Below are 18,351 nucleotides of genomic sequence, written 5' to 3'. Positions count from 1 at the left end.
ATTTTCATAAATGTTTCATGTGTGTTTAAAATAATGCGTATTCTCTAATGTTCTAATATGTCCATTAGACCAAGCTTAATAATGGTGCTCCTAAAATATTCCATCTCCTACTGATTTTTGTCTGTCTGATCTATCAATTATTGAAACATTTGTTAAACCAATGATTCTCAAAATGTGGTTCCTGAACCAGAAACATCAGCAGCACTTGAAAACTTGTTAGAAGTGGAAATTCTCAGACCCCACCCTCAGCCTAGTGAATCAGAAGCTCTGGAGGTGGGCCCAGCAATCTGTGTTTTAACAAGCCTTCCATGGGTTCTGATGTATACTCAAGTTTGAGTACCAATACATTAAACAATCCCTCTATGATGGGGGCTTTGTCGGTTTCTCCTTATAGATTTGCCAATATTTGCTTTGTGTGTTTTTAATTTTTGTTATTAGGTACATAGTAGTTTTAAATTGTTATATATCTCTAGTGAATTGAATATTTTATCATTATGACATTACACTCCTTATCTATAGTAATACTTTTTGTGTTCAAGTCAGTTTTTCCTGATACTAATATAGCTTCTCCAGCTTCCTTTTGGTTAGTATTGGCCTGGGGTATTTTTTTTTTCCATTCTTTGCCTTTCAATATGTCTGTATAATAATGATGTTTATACATCTCTTGAAATAGCATATAGCTGAATTTTGTTTTGTTTTTCAACCTGACAATCTTTGTCTTTTCATTGGAGTTTAGCGTATAGAGTGATTACTGGAATATTTGGATTTATTTGTACCAAATCACTATGTGTTTTCAACTTGTCTCACTTTGTACTTTTTTTTCTCTTTCTTCCCTTCTTTTGAAATTTTTTTTTTCCCCCAAAGCCCCAGTAGATAGTTGTATGCCATAGTTGCACATCCTTCCAGTTGCTGTATGTGGGACACGGCCTCAGCATGGCCAGAGAAGCGGTGCGTCGGTGCGTGCCCGGGATCCGAACCCGGGCCGCCAGCAGCAGAGCGCACGCACTTAACCGCTAAGCCACAGAGCCGGCCCACTTGCCTTCTTTTGGATTAGATATTTTTTCTCCTCTACTTATTTGGAAGTTATATACACTATGTCTATTCTTTTATGGTTGCCCTAGCTATTCTAACATGGAAACTTAACAAAGTTTAAGATTAATCAGTGTTTATCTCTTCCCAAACAATATAATAACCTTAGAATACTTTAACTCTAATAACTCCTCCAACTTATATATGATTGTCTAGTAATTTGATTCTAGCTTGCTTTTTATCCCCCACAAAGTAGATAAATTTATTATTGTTTCATACAGTCATTGATTGTCTAGACTCACCTAGGGCCAGATTCATGGGTGTGTGACCTGTGCAGTCACACACCTGCTTAGAAGGCCCCATGCTTGATTTCACACTCCGCTGTTGCCATCTTGAAATTCTTAATAATTTTTCAACAAGGGGGCCTACATTTTCAGGACCCTGCACTGAGACCCAAAAATTATGTAGCCAGATCTTCCATCAGGAATTTATTTTCTTTCTACTTGAATTACATCTTTACACTTCCTTTAGAGGTTGCCTTCTGATGGTAGAGTCTCTCTATTTTTGCTTCTCTGAAAATATCTTTATTTTGCCCTCTTTGTTTTTTAAGATAGTTTTGATGCGTAGAGAGCTTTAGATTGACTAATATTTTCTCTCACCACTTTGAATATATTTTTCCTGTCTTCACTGTTGCAATTGACAGCCAGCCAACCATCTAATTACCTTTTCTTTGCAGGTGATCTAACTCTTTTCCTGTGACTTTTTACTTCCTTTTCTTTTTCTCTGAGGTTGTGCATTTCACTATGATATATTTAGATGTGGATTTTTTTCCTTGAAATTTGTTTGGCTTTGTTGGGCTTCCTGGATCTGAAGATATCTTTCAATAATTACAAAAATTTTCTCCATTATCTCTTCAGATACTGCCCTTTCCCTATTCTCTCTATTGTCTTCTTCAGGAACTTCTATACTTATTCTTTCTTCCATATCTCTTAATTTCTTTCATATTTTCCATACCTTGCCTCTGAACTCATTCTATATAATTACTTCAAATCTATCTTCAATAATGTTAATTCTCTTTTTAATTGTGTCTAATGGCAGTTTAAACCAATTTTGAGATTTTGATTTCAATGATTTCTAGAGGTTATTGTGCAAATCTGTTGTCTCCTCTGCATATTTTCAAGCTTCACTCTTATTTCTTTAAACACGTTAAACAAAGTTAATTATATTCTGCCTTAAAATTCCAAAAGCTGAAATTTTTATAAGCCTATTTCTGCTGTTCATTTATTCTGTCATTTCTCACTGATGGTGCCTTATTTCTTTTAAACCGTTCTGTTCTTGGGAATATTATCTGTGAGTATTTTGATATCTAGATTGGAACTTAAGTCCCCCAAAGATGACTTACTTCTAACAAAGTAAGGGGAAGCTACCAAACTAGGACAACTTTAAATGAAATTCTACACTGGAATTTTTTTGAGCCACACATGTAGCATGAATTAGAAATGCAAAACTAGGGCCGGCCCCGTGGCTTAGTGGTTAAGTGCGCGCGCTCCGCTGCTGGCGGCCTGGGTTCGGATCCCGGGCGTGCACCGACGCACTGCTTCTCCGGCCATGCTGAGGCCGCGTCCCACATACAGCAACTAGAAGGATATGCAACTATGACATACAACTATCTACTGGGGCTTTGGGGGAAAAAATAAATAAATAAAATTAAAAAAAAAAAAAAAGAAATGCAAAACTCATAAGAGCCAGCTTGTGTTATGAATCTTCAAGGGATGCTTTTCCACCTCCACCAAGTCTGAAGCTCAAGACAGGCATATTTGCATCAATGACATATACAAGAACATCCATAGCATCTTTCTTGTTAAAAAAATACCCCTGCAATATTGTAATATGATAAGAAATACATATTTGTTCTTTGTCCCCAGTTTCGGGCACAGAGTTCCTAAAACTCTTGGAATTTCCTGAGAGACAGGGGTAAGAGGAACATCTTTTATCATTCATAATAAGCCCCTTTCAACTATATCTGAGTTTATGCTACTGTGATGAATCTTAGAGGATGGGGTCTGGTTGTCATAGAAACCAACCATGTGATTAGAGGGCTAGAACTTTCAGCTTTACCCCTTGACCTCTGGGGAGGAGAGAGGAGCTGGAAACTTAGTTAATTGCCAGTGGCCAGTAATTTAACCCATCATACCTATGTAATGGAACCTCCATAAAAACACTAAACAGTGAAGTTCAGAGAGTTTCCAATTTGGTGAACACGAGGAAATGCTGGGAGGGTGGTGCAACCAGAGAGGGCCTGGAAACTCTGGGCCCACCCACCTCACAACACCTTGCCCTATGCATCTCCTCCACTTGGCTGTTGCTGAGTTTTGTCTTTTATGATAAATGGACAACAGTAAGTAAACTATTTTCCTGAGTTCTGTGAGCCCTTCTAGTAAATAATCAAACCTGAAGAGGAGGTCATGGGAACCCCTTGAGTTTATAGCTGGCTGGTAAGAAGTATGGGTGGCACAGACTTGCAACTGCCATCTGAATGTCTTGTGAGACTGAGCCCTTAATCTGTGGGATCTGTGCTAACTCCAGGTAGTTATTATCGAACTGAATTGAATTGTAGGACACTCAGTTGGTATCGGGAGAGTTGGTGTGGAAAATCCGTATATTTGGTGTCAGAAGTGTTCTGTGGGTAAAAACAGATTCTAGTAAACCCCAAACTGGGACACACCTAAATGTCTATCAACAGTAGAGTAGATCAATTTCTACAATGGAATATTATAGTGCATTGAGAAAAAAACAAAGTACTGATACATGAAACAACATAGGATGACTCTCACAGACATACTGAGTCAAAAAAAGCCAGAACTACTGTATGCTTCCATTTACATGAATTTCAAGAAGTTCAAAAAAGTAAAACTAAATCTATTATGATATAAATAAGAATAGTAGTTACTTTTTTTTTTTAATTTTATTTATTTTTTTCCCCCAAAGCCCCAGTAGATAGTTGTACATCATAGTTGCACATCCTTCTAGTTGCTGTATGTGGGATGCGGCCTCAGCATGGCCAGAGAAACAGCGCGTTGGTGTGCGCCCGGGATCCGAACCCAGGCCGCCAGCAGCGCAACACGCGCACCTAACCGCTAAGCCACGGGGCCGGCCCAGAATAGTAGTTACTTTTGATGTTATGGGTTGAATTGTGTCCTCCAAAAAGATATGTTGAAGTCCTAACTCCAGTACCTATGAATGTAACCCTATTTGGAAATAGGGTCTTTAAAGATGTAATCAAATAGGATGAGGTCATACTGGATTAACGTGGGCCCTAATTCAATGACTGATGTCCTTATAAGAAGAGGGAAATTTGGACAGAGACATAGAGACATAGAGAGAGGATGCCCTGTGATGAGGAAGGCAGGTTAGAGTGATGCAGCTGCAGGATCTCCAAGGATTGCTGGCAACCACCAGAAGCTAGGAGAAAGATATAGAACAGATTCTCCCCAAGAGCTTCCAGAACAATGAAAGAATAAATTTCTGTTGTTTAAGCCACCCAGTTTGTGGTAATCTATTATGGCAGCTCTAAGAAACTAATGTGCTATGGGGAGATATCAACTGGGAGACAACATGAAGGAGTCTTCTGGGGCACTAGAAAATGTTTTGTATCTTGATGTGGGTAGTGGTCACATGATATATACTTATGTAAAAATTCATTGAGCTACACTTTTATGTGCACTGTAAGTTATACCAAAATTTAAAAAGTAAATAAAAAGGAAACCAAACAGAGAAAATATAGTACATAAAATAAAATAAAATAAAGTAAAATGAGGATGCTGAAAGATATTATCTTTTATGTGCCTCCAGACCTAAACATTCTTGTTAAGAGCTTTTGCTTTAGTAGGGAACAAAAATCGTAAAGGGAGCAGCTAACTTCTCAGGCTAGGTCTCACAGAGTGACATCACCCTAGTGAGGCAAGAGAACTTCGGGTTCAGACCCTTACCTCTGCTGATCCAGAAGCTCAATCTGGTAATAAACCCTGAGATCACCGGTGCAGAGACATGTCTTATTCCATTTTTTTCAGTCAGGGTGGAGTTGCAAAAAACAGCAACCAGGAACTACTTTAAATATATAAAGATATAAATCAGGGAATTAGGTGCTTACAAAAAAATGTTTGGAATGTCTGGAGAAGTGAACTCTAGTCTGGTTTCCAGGGATGACTTCTAGAAAGAACAGCACCACAGAACTAGCCCAACAGAGGAGCCCAACAGCCCCTGCCACAGTCAGGAAGGTGGAGTATCAGAGGCTGCCCCTAAAACTCAACATGCAAGCTCCCATCCACAGGTCAGGAAGTCACTGCTGCCACACGTGGTGATTCTGTGCTCACTCCACGCCTGCCAGAAGCCACATGCCTTGCCTCTTGCTACCACCAAAGCTAGAAACTGGACACTGATGTCCTTATAAGAAGAAAAAACCAACACCCCCGAGACTATACTTGATATAGGAAAATACTAGAAGTGGCAGACAGATGACTTTCGCCTCACTTTTACCTTTAAATCAACAATTGTATCTAATTTGTGGAACCTATGTCACAATAATCATAGATACAAAGGAGTCTTAGAAGTGCTGTTTGTAACTTTTCAGGTTCTGAAGTATAAGAAGGCAAAGTAGAAGGAGCTGGGAATGGAGGTTGAATTATGAATTACGTTCCCCTGAATTCAGACCTTTGACTACTCAATATCCATGCACACTTCTACTGTGCTTAAACGTCTAAACAGTGTCAAGAGCAAAACCAACCTGCTCCTGCCTAGGGTGATGCAATTATCCTTACCAATAAAAAGACACGCAAAATCTCTCGCAAGAAGGATACATCCAAATTCTCAAGAATCACTGCATCCACCTCTGGGTGATGTTCATTCCTCTTCTTGTTCAGTCACAATACTGCTGTCATGTTCTATAATCAGTGGACTAAATTATGAAGTTAACCACCAACAACACAGCCTACACAAATACAAGGAGAAAGGAAGAGGGAAAAATGAAGGAAATTGGTTCAAGTACATAAATATTATACCCAAGACAAGGACTTGAGTGCACATATTTATTTGGGAGGTGACCCCACAAAGGAGGAATAAAAGAGTGGGATGAGTGAGACAGGAAAGAAGGAGAGACAATAAAGCGTCCATTATTGAGCTGGTTACCACTGTGGGCACCTGGAACTGATCCCACTGAGAATCCTCTGAGGAACAGATAGAATGCAACTCCAGGTTGTCCCTCTGAAGGACAGAGGTAGGCATTTGTCCAACAACTCCAATCCCTCATGGTAGAGAGTTGCCCCTGGGCATTAACTCCTCTCTGTTTCTGGGCTGCTCTGTGCATGGGCTGAGCAAACTCCCACAACTTCAGAGAAAGCCCTGAGCCAGGAAAACAGAGAAACAATTGAAGTGAGACACTGTCAGCATGCAAAGCAATTGTCCACCAGGGCAACTATTCATAGTAATTGCTACTGAAATCAGAGGCAGCACCAAAGGTGTCTGCTACAGTATATAACACAGAAAGGAAAAAAAAATCTGGGTTGCTACTACAGGCCTCATTCCTGTTACTGGTCATAAAACCATAGATGATGTTTATAATTTCCTTCTTCATTACCCATTCCATGTTTCCTTTGCCCTCAGTTAGCACCTCAACTTATTTGGGTCTTAGCAGGTAGAATGATATAAACTAAGAACTAGTAAAATGCAGTTGTTAAGAGCATGGCTCTGGAGTTACGTTATCTGGGTTTGAAGCCCAGCTCTGCCACTTATTAACTCTCAAGTTATTTTAATCTCTCTGTGTCTCAATATGCTCACCTGTAAAACAGAGATGATGCAAGTGTCTACATCATGGGATTATTGTGAGAAGTAGATGAGTTGATATATGTGAGATGATTAGCACAGTATATGACACACAGTCAATGCCATGTAAGTACAAGCTGCTGTTTATTTCCTGAGAAGTCCTGCCTGTATTGGGTAGTTTAGTCTTCCATTAACTTTTATCACTGGCTTGGCACGTAAGAGGCAAACCAGAGGATCCTCTAGATTCCAGAAAAACTTTTTTTGTCCCCTTGTATAGTGGCACCCCTATTTCTCCTTGATGGTCAGATCAATCATCCCATTAAGTGTAGTGACCATTTATTTACCAAGAGCGAGCAATTGGACACTGGATTGCTGTTGCAGAAAAACCCAAAATCGTCACTACTGTACTTAACAGCAGAAGTAACAGACAGATGGCCTCTACCTTTCAAATCTTGATCACACACATCTGTCAAGAACCTAGCTGTTGTCGATATTTTTTAAAATGTACTTATCAATTAGAGATACTTTCTGAAATATTTACAGATACAAAGATATGATATCTTAGATTCATTTTTAAAGATTCCAACAAAAAAAAGTGGAAGGGAACAGATGAACAAGATTGGCAAAACGTTGGTAATTGTTGAAGCTGGATGATGGATAGGTATGCGGGGTCCATTAAACTAGTCTTTCTACATTTGTAAATGTTTGAAAATATCCATGCTAAAAAGCTTTTTTAAAAAACACATAGCCACAAATGGCTGGATTTCATCGTTTCTTATGGCTGAGTAGTATTCCATTGTGTATATATACCACAGCTTCTTTATCCATTCGTCCCTTGATGGGCACTTAGGTTGCTTCCAAGTCTTGGCTATTGTGAGTAACGCTGCAATGAACACATGGGTGCATGTACCTTTACAAATTGGTGTTTTCAAGTTCTTTGGATAAATACCCAGCAGTGGGATGGCTGGATCATATGGTAGTTCTATCCTTGATTTTTTGAGGAATCTCCATACTGTTTTCCATAGTGGTTGCACCAGTTTGCACTCCCACCAGCAGTGTATGAGAGTTCCCTTCTCTCCACATCCTCTCCAACACATGTTGTTTCCTACCTTGTTAATTATAGCCATTCTGACGGGCGTGAGGTGATATCTCATTGTAGTTTTGATTTGCATTTCCCTGATAGTTAATGATTTTGAACATCTTGTGACATCATGGATGGACATTGAGGGTATAATGCAAAGTGAAATAAGTCAGAGGGAGAAGGTCAAATACCGCATGATTTCCTTCATTAAGTAGTAGATAATAACAACAATAAACAAACACATAGGGACAGAGATTGGATTGGTGGTTACCAGAGGGGAAGGGGGGAGGGAGGAGGGTGAAAGGGATAATTCGGTACATGTGTGTGGTGATGGGTTGTAATTAGTATTTTGGTGGTGAACATGATGTAATCTATGCAGAAATAGAAGTACAATGATGTACACCTGAAATTTTTACAGTGTTATAAACCAATGTTACTGCAATAAACAAAAAATTAAAAAAAAAAAGCATATTAAGAAAAAAAAAAAAACACATAGCCATTAAGGAATCTGGGAAATCTAATTTTTACCTTTCCAGCCTTTGCAAACCAGGAAGGTGCACCAGAAGGAAATTAAGTGCTAGGAAGGATGAAGATCAAGTGCTGAGCCGTGATGTTACCACATAATGAAACACAAAGAGTCAATACATAAATTGGAAAGCCCTTGTCCCACAATAGATTCCATCTCTCCAGTGACTGGAGTATTTATATCTGTGAAATACAATGTCTCTCTACCTTGGATAGTGCTGAAGGTTATAACTTTCTAGTTATAGTGCTGTTTATTTACCAGCACTAGGATTACAATCTGAACACAGTGTTTATTAGCAATAAACACAGGTGGTATCCACTACAGGAATTAAATAACTAATGCATTGATTCTTCTTGGCTTTGCTCTGAAAGTCAACAAACTTTGGGGAATGCTGTAGCCCTGTTTATACTAATCTCATTCTCATTGAGGAATAAGTAAGGAGCTTCTACTGAAAATGTCAAAGTGAAAAAATTAAGGGGAAAAATGCACAAGGAAGCTAGGTTCATTACCTAGAGTTGTTCCATGTAAAATTTACATTGTATATTATTGCATCATTGTTCAAATACTGAAGTGCTTTTGAAAATTTTCCAAGCAGAAGTAAAAAGAGAAGCAGTTTGGACATTTAGGATGTAATGGAACATCATTTAAAAATGCTGCTGTTAAAAAGTAAGTAGGTAAGCACTTGAGAAATTTGGGCATACAGCATTGAGTGCATATAAAGATGATATTTTAAGCTCAAGAATGAACTAAAAGTCTTATTGAACTGCTGACAGTTTTGAAAAGTATTGAAAAACTATAGTAGCACAAAGAATTGAAGAGGCAACTACAGTGCCATCCTGTATGAATTGCATAAGCACTGTCCCCTAATGTTTCTTATAATTATGCTCACAGGCTCAACCCATTTGTCAGCAAAAATTAAATGGCAGAGTTACAGTGATATTGTTACTGAGATGCCGCCTACTTTTACAAAACACTCTCCAAGACATTTACTAATGCATCATAGTGTGTTGTCATCAATAATTAAAATCAAATAAATTCAGAACAGCTAAATAATTTAAACTCTTGTCAAAATAAATCAGCTAAGAATATTCTGAGGTTTAATATATTTGATTTTCATACTTTGATTTACCTGTTTTCTCATTAAATCAGATAAAATTAAAAAGCAACTAAACTTTCAACTCATATATGCCAAATAACATCACCTTTACTGTCCTACAAAACACATTTGTTGGAAAACAAACTTAAATGCATCAATAAAAAGGACTTAAAATTTGAAATTTGGGTGGATTTTCCACAAGTCACAAGTGCCCCCAAATTCAAATAGCAGTCCTATTTCTCCTTAAGTACTGTCACATTTTCACAGACCATATGTCCCAATTTTTTGTTTCGTGTATATGGTCCTTGGGCTCAAGACCTTAATATATGTATTAATATGTATATGTTTCCTTGGCATCAAGAAATTAGCAATTTATTGGAGAAATAAAGCGTGTACATTAAAAGTTAATTGACAAAGTAAGGCATTAAATGTCAAGTGTCATAAATTCTACAGGGATTCAAAATTAGGTGAGATGGCTCCAGGCTCGATCAGAAAAGACTTCCTGAAGAAAAAAATACCTGTTTTTCTGAGCTTTAAATTATGGTTAGGACCTTGGATAGGTGATGAGTAAGAGGGCATTTGGAATTGAGGTAAAAAGTGGAGTGTTATGTATAACCATGGAAGAATAAGCAAACAGCATGGCTGAAGGAGGGGATTCCATGATAAGAAACAGGAGAAGATATGGAAAGAAAGGTAGTTTGAGACCAAACTGTGAAGGGCCTTGAATTTAACTCAAGTAGTTTCAGTGTCATTCTATAGACAGTCATTAAGAGGCTTTTTGAGCAGTAGAGTACTAAGAAGGTTGTTCATGTAGAAAACATTAGAAAGAAAGGATTCTGGATGTAGGGAGAGGCATTAGAAGGTAACTATTGCAGCACCACATTCAGTAGGTGGGTCCACTTGAGTAGTGGGGACAGAAGTACAAAAGAATAAAACAAAACAAAGGAAGTGTCTACAGAATCCATAGAACTTGGCGATTGATTGGCAAGGAAGGGGAAGAGATGAAAGAAAACCTGCAGGTTTTGAGATGACCATTGACAGAGAAAGAGAAATCAGGAGGAGTCAGTTTGTGAATAAGAGAATGAGTTTGATTTTCAAGTGTGTTGCACTTCAAGGAGCAGCTAAGCTTTCAGGGGGTCATATCAGGACCTGTTTAAGATACATGGAAAAGACAGTATCAAGAGAAAGAGATTTGGGATTCTTTTGCCTAGAAGTGGTAGCTGAAACAATGAAACTAAATTTCCTGAGGGTGACAATGTAAACAGAACTAACCTAGCAAATGCCCTCACTTAGAGGATGTAAAGAGGAAGAGAGGCCATTTGTGGAGGCCAAAACATTTAATGGATGTCAGTGCAGGAAACCGAAATATGTAACATGAATGATGATAATGATTATTATTTTAGAAGCTTATCTCTCAATATTATGCAAGCAAATATAAGATATTGAAAATTTACTAAAGAACAATGAAAAGGCAAGAATGGCACCAAAACTCTTTTTCATAAATTCTGCCAATAGAAATTACAACGTATCAAGAGACAGACAAATATTGCAATGTTTTCAAATTAAATGTATATTGCTCACTTAAGTGAGATGAAGGCTAATAAAGTATTTGTACACAGATATTTGAGTTAATAATGAAGACAAAATTTCTAGGAAGGATAAGATGAAATTATTCATAATAATGACATTTATGTATAGGAAATAAATCATCTGTGCTAGTTACTTGAGTCAATTAACTAATTGGGTTTTTTTTCAATAAGTTGACCAAATTAATTGAATTAATGTATTTGGTTGATTGTTTTAGAATCGTGGACACATGAACAAAGCCAAGCACATTCAAATATATGCTTAAATCCTAATTATTCACTAACACTTTATAGATAATCCTCAAACCTACTCAGCTGTGGGTCCCTGAATGCTAACTGAGTTGATCTCATTCCTACATTATGTCAAGCAATAAAGTAACGTTTGAAATAATTACCTTGTATAAGCATGAGACTATTGTTGATATATTTTTATGGAACCACCAAATTGCTGGAAGAATTTAAAGAGGTTCATATTAAAACAAGGTGGCTGTTTGGTAAAATAGTATGGATTTGGGAGTCAGGCAAACTTAGATCCAGACAGAACATTGAGAGGATTCTGTGAGTGGATATATGCACATAAAAAGTGCTTAGTTAATGTTGTTGAATAATTAATTAAGGAAGTTCTGACTTCAGATGCTCGTGAGCAACAGAGAAAACCAGACATACAAAGCACCAATTATAAAATAATGCAATAATAATAATAAAGTATTGCTTTATTACTTTAAAATAATACCTTATTATTATTATTGTTAAGTCCTAACCATGTGTCAATTAGTATCCCTATTTTGTAGAACAAGAAACTGAGGCCTAGAGAGGTTATACAGGCATACCTCATTTTCTTGCACTTTGCTTTATTGTGCTTTGCAGACATTGTGTTTTTTACAAGACCCTCCACCAATAAAAATATTACAACTCACTAAAGGTTCAGATGATAGTCAGCATTTTTTAGCAATAAAGTGTTTTTTAATTGTATGTACTTTTTTTTTAGACATAATGTTATTGCACACTTAATAGACTACAGAATAGTATAAACATAACTTTTATATGCTCTGGAAACCAAAAATTCCTGTGACTCACTTTATTGTGATATTCACTTTATTGCAGTGGTCTGGAACCTAACCTGCAATATCTCCGAAGTATGCCTTATAAATTGCCCAATGTCACACAGTAAGTGATACATCCAAAGCCAGACTTGCTGACTCCAGAGTCTGGGCTCTTAAATACAAATGTATAAAATCTCAGATAGAGTGAATAGAAGGAGCTATGGAAGTGGAAAGAAAGAGGTTCTTGAGGCAGGGAGGCAAGAGGCAGCACTGAGAGGATAAAAAGGGATTAGGAATATTACTGAGAGGGTGACAAAGTCAGCTTCTTAAAAAGTAGGAGTTTGGTAGACAAACAAGGAGGTGGAGAGGACATTACAGGCAAAAAGAAGAGGAACTGCAAACACACAAGGTGTGGCTGGCTCACAGAGGGCACACGAAAATGTGGGCAAAGAGAAAGGTCAGCAGGGATATGCCATAAAGAGCTTGATGCCTCCTGAAAGTTGCCAAACCATCAAGCACGGGAAAGTCATGATCATTCTGTTATTAATGTGTGTGATGAAGAGGAGGGTGCAGAAACACTGATTAGGAGGTGTGGAAATTAATAAACAGAAACGTCATTAAATTGGAGTCAGGAGGCCAAAAGGGGGAGCTCTCACACCCTACATCCATACAAGAGCCCAACAGGAGGAAGAAAAACTTCCTCTTCTTGACCAGCAAGCAGCTCAGCTAATGAGAGACTGTCACAACCCAGCCAATAAAAAGCCACTACACCTCGAACTCTGTTTGCAATAGCCCTCCCAACTTCCTCTTCCCCTCTATAAGAGTTTCTCCTCCCTTGCTGCTGGGGGACTTGCACGTGGCTCACCATGGTGAGAGACCCCAAATTGCAATTTTTTGCTGATCCTTAATAAACTCATTTTTGCTGGAGAAATAACTGGCTATTTGTTTAAGGTCAGTATTTTGGTGGCCTATACGGGGATCCAGCAAGACTCCCAATGACTATGAGGCTGGTGAGCAAACAGGTGCAGTACCCACAAAAGAGTCCATTGAGCTTGCTGCTTTTCTGCTCAACTCTGGAGTTTGAGGGTAAACCTTTCTCCTGGATCCAAGCTTCTGCCCTCTTTGCACTTGAGGCTCTTCAGGCTTTATTCAAGATCTATTTTAAGGCTTTGTTCTTTCCTGGTTAAGGCCTTGTTTGTCTGCGAGTACTCAGGTTGTACCTCAATCCAACTCTTTCAATCGGGCTGTTTCGTAGAACTGCACTAGCTTTCCATCCAATTCCTTTTGGAACCAGACTGTTCCCATACTTGGAACTGGTTAGCCTTTGGTCCAACTTTCAGACTGTTCACTGGAACTGTGCTGTCCAGCCTTTAGCCTGACTCCCTTGGAAGCAGACTATCCCTTAGAACTGTGTTGATCGACCTTCAGTCCGATTCCCTTGGAAACCAGACTGTTCTTTGGAACTGCATTGTTCTTTGGAACTCCATTGATTCAGCCTTCAGTCCACCTTCATGAAATCAGACTGTCCTATTGGGACAGGCTGGTATTAAGCCCCCAGGCTGTTTGAGCTGTTCAAGCTGTTTGAGTTGCAAGCTGTTTAAGCTGTTTGATCTGGTTAAGCTGTTTGAGAATTATTCCTTTGCTCTAGAGAAAAACCTCTAAGAAATGGAATCCCAGTTATCTAAATATTTTGAGGGTGCCCCCTACCCCAGAGACCCCAGCCAATTTTATGTTTAAAAACTGTGGTCATTCCTCATGTGCATTTCTAACTAAATAGATTGATTTAACCAAAAGTAATTTAGAATATCAATGGCTATTGTGGGGAAATTTGAATTCCCTAAACTCACTTTTCTTAAAACTGAATTGGAGAAGCATAGCTCCATAATTTCCAATACTGAATGGAATGCCCATTTCGATTGATATTTGAGGCTTCCAGTTACCAGAAGTCTAAAATTACCTCTTTGCAAAATAAGGTCTTAAGATTAACTGAGGGCAACAAATGATTAAAGAAACATAAAATGGCTTCCAAAGCCTGATGTACCTCTCCTTCTGTGCCACCTCGTTCCTCTTCCCTGGCTCCTCGTGCTCAGGCCCTGCCTCCGGCGCCATCTTCCTCCTTCCTTTCTATACTGTTTACACCTCTTCTATACCCTCAGTTACCCCATACCAATTCTCTCACCAAACTGCCCCCTTCCCTGAGCCTCTCCCCATTCCCTCTTCCTCTGAATCTAACAGAGCCTGTCCCTTTAAAATTAAGCCTTTGGAGGATCCAAAGGCTAAACCCTTAATTTCTTATATTCTCTGGGCTAAAGCTGAACTGCAAGCGATAGTCAACAAAGATTTTCCGAAAGTAACTGAAGATTCTCACAGGTTTGCCGAGGAATTTAATATAGTCATTCAAACTTACCAACCTGATTTCCCTGACTTATATCAGCTAGTTTATCTGCTTATTGTTGAAGGCCAGGCCCAGGATTGGATGAAAATTGCTAATTGGGAAAATCCTGAAAGGTCTATAGGACTACAACCAGGAGACCAACATGCTGACCTGCTGTATGATCAGGCTCAGGCAATCGCTAGGCAACTTCATCGGGCAATTCCTAGGGCTTTCCCAAAGTCTGTTGATGGGCACAAAATTCAGGCTTGTGCACAAAAGCCTGGCGAACCTGTTCATGACTGTTACAATTGACTTCAGATTGTTTTTCAAGAAAATTATGGTCTTCTTTCAGATGTTGATTCCACCCAGGTAGCTTTTAACTCTATGTTTATTAATGGGGTAAACTGGGACCTCTCCCTTCTGATAAAAGGACCAGGATGGAGTGGGAAACTATGTCCACTTCAGATTTAGTTAATCTGGCAAGCCAACTTTCTCACACTCTAGATGAGTCACCTAAAAGAAAAACAGCTAAAATTCTTAATCTTCAACTTGAACAAATGAAGGCTCCTAAACAAAACCAAAATTCTCCTAGTTTCTGTTATTATTGTAAAGACTCAGGACATTGGAAAAGAGATTATTATAAATTTAAGCACTTCAAGTGCTTTCAGCCCTCTAACCAGCCTTTCCAATGTCCTCCAAATTCTCAATGACAGGGTTCCGAGGAACTACAGGGGCTCTTCCCAATTCTCCCTCTTAATCAGCATGTAGAAACACTTCTCAGATTGGAGACGAATCTCTTTCTATCCTAATTGACACTGAAGCTACACTCTCAGTGTTCAACCCCACTACTATAAAGCGTCCTCTGCCTCAGAGTACTAGAATAGTTCAAATAGTGGGGATTTCTAATAAACCTCAAAAGGTTCCTGTCTCTGAACCTATTCCCTTTTGTTTAAGATCTTTGAGAGACACACACCCTTTTCTCCTTAGTTCCTCCACCCACCCCTATTCATTTATTAGGCAGAGACTTCTTGGAAAAGTATCATGCCATAATTTCTGTCTCCCAAAAGAGGGAAATAATTCTAGAATTTGCCAGTAGCCATAAAAACAGCCAACGAGGTGAATTAAATGACTCTTTGGCATCTTTTATTTGCTCCGTCTCTGATGGTACTAGAGCTGATTCTGGAAACACTCATTATTTGTGCCTATTGAGTCAGCTACTACCCTCCTTATGGGCAAAATCTCCAACTGATACTGGTAAAATTCACAGCACACTGCCCATTAAGATTCAAATAGATCCCTCAAAACATCTGTTTAGAATTAATCAATACCCCATAAGTAAAGAAGCCCTTCAAGGTATAAAGCCCATAATAGAAGATCACAAGGCTCAAGGCCTCATTATCCCTTGTACTAGTCCTGTAATACTCCTATTTTACTCCCACCCAGGGACCAAGGGTGGAGGTTTGTCCAGGACCTCTGAGCAATAAACAACATTGTCATCCCTCAACACCATGTTGTTCCTAACCCTCATACGCTACTAACATCCATTCCCATTGGGAGCAAATTCTTTACAGTAATTGATTTATGGAGTGCATACTTCAGCATTCCAGCTGCTGAAGTTAGCCAATATTTTTTTGCCTTCACTTGGGAAGGAAAACAATTCACCTGGACAGTAATGCCTCAGGGTTTTACTGAAAGCCCTTCTTATTTCTAACAAATCCTAAAGGCTGATCTGGATGATATAAAGTTCCCTAGGAGTTCTAGTTAGTTGCAATATGTGGACAATTTGCTTCTTTGCTCTCCTCCCAAGTCTCCTCACAGGAAGACAGCATTCACTTCTTGAAGCTTTTAGCCTTAAAGGGACATAAGGTGACCAAGAAGAAATTGCAGTTTGCCCAAACCCAGGTTCAATATTTAGGGCATCTGATATCAGAACAAGGGCTACATCTAGATCCAGATAGGCTTAAAGGTGTCCTAAGTTTCCCCAAACCCCAAACTAAGCACCAACTGCAAGGTTTTCTTGGGCTAGACGGTTATTGCTGAAATTGGATTCCAAATTTCTCTCTTATGGCCAAACCTCTGTATGTTTTACTAAAGAACAACAACCCCAACCCAGTTATATGGGAAGAAACAGACAGCATAGCCTTCAAAGCCTTAAAGGAGAGTTTGATAAACTCACTTGCCCTTGGATATCCCAATTATCAGATTCCTTTTTTTCTCTTTGTATATGAAAAGAAAGAGATTGTCTTTGGGTCATGTCACCCAAAAACACAGGGACTGCCATCGACCCCTGGGTATTACAGACAGCAACTGGACCTGTGGAACAGGGATACGCCCCTCGCCTTAGAGCCATTACTGCCACTGCCCTTTTGGTTGAGGCCACTGAGAAAATCGCTGTGGGATCCTCTTTAACCATCTTTGTACCTCATGCAGTAGAAGCCCTCCTGAACTCTCATGACACTCAACGTGTTTCAGTTGGCTGCCTCCACCTCCTTTTGTTAACTGCTCCTCACATAACTCTTTTACATTGTAATAATCTTAACCCTGCTACTTTTCTCCCCTCTGTTACCGACAAAGTCCCTCACGACTGCTTAATGCTGATGAATCACCACCTAACTCCTCGTGGTGATCTGCAGGAAACTCCTTTGGGTAACAGCAACTTCTCATGGTTTACTGATGGTTCTTATTTAAAAGGTGACAATGGCAAACATTGTGCTGGGTCTGCCATTGCAACTCCTTTTGACATCATTGAGGCAGCAACTTTACCTGTGGCTATATCAGCCCAATAGGCTGAATTATATGCTCTTACATGGGCTTATACTTCAGCCAAGGGCAAAACTGCCAATATTTATACTGATAGTAGATATGCTTTTGGAGTAACTCATGATTTTGGAATGTTGTGGAAGCAACGTGGCTTCCTTATTTTCATCAGAAATAAAATTTAAAATGGCCCCTGTGTTTGGGAATTATTGGATGCTATACTTTTACCTGCTGCTTTAGCTATTATTAAGATCCCTGGGCATTCTAAACTTGACTCTCTGGAAGCTAAAGGAAATCACCTTGCTGATATTTCCACAAAGAATGCAGCCCTTAAAGGAAACAACAAAATCAAGCCTTTGATATGGTCCAGAGGAATATTTCCCCAAATGATAACTTAGAAAAACTGGCTACAGAAGACCAACAACTGGCCTCAGAAAAGAAAAAACAAGATTGGAAATTCAACGATTGTCAGTTTAGTGAAAAGAGAAGACTGTGGTTCAGACCAAATATTAACCCAGTCCTACCAGAGACTATAATTCTCACTTCTAACCACTGTACACGCATTAAACCATTGGTCTACTGACAAAATGATAACATTTATAAATCAGTATTAGCAGGGAAATGTTAACAAACCTGCAAAAAGTGACTACCTCACTTGTCCCATTTGTCCGAAATACAATCCAGGGAAGCCTGTTCACACTGCTCCCAGACATTTTAAACTACCTAATGGACCATTCGAGGTTTAGCAAATGAAATTCATACAACTTCCCCCTTCTTATGGATATAAATATGTTTTAGGGAAAAAAAAGAATAAAAAAATAAATAAGTATGTTTTAGTCATGGTTTGTATGTTTTCTCACTGAACTGAAGCCTGCCCTTGCAGAGAGGCTATTGCCTCTTCTGGGCAATAGTCCTTTTAGAAAGGATTATTCCCACCTAGGGAACTACTCTTGAGCTTCATAGAAATCAACGAACTCATTTTACTGGTAAGGTACTTTGACAGGTCTGCACTGTTTGGCCAGTTTTATAACATTTCCACTGC

This window comes from Diceros bicornis, chromosome 7, assembly GCF_020826845.1.
Source record: "Diceros bicornis minor isolate mBicDic1 chromosome 7, mDicBic1.mat.cur, whole genome shotgun sequence".
NCBI classification, from domain to species: Eukaryota; Metazoa; Chordata; class Mammalia; order Perissodactyla; family Rhinocerotidae; genus Diceros; species Diceros bicornis.
The sequence above is the reverse complement of the archived record's forward strand: the minus strand, read 5'-3'. Positions refer to the sequence as shown.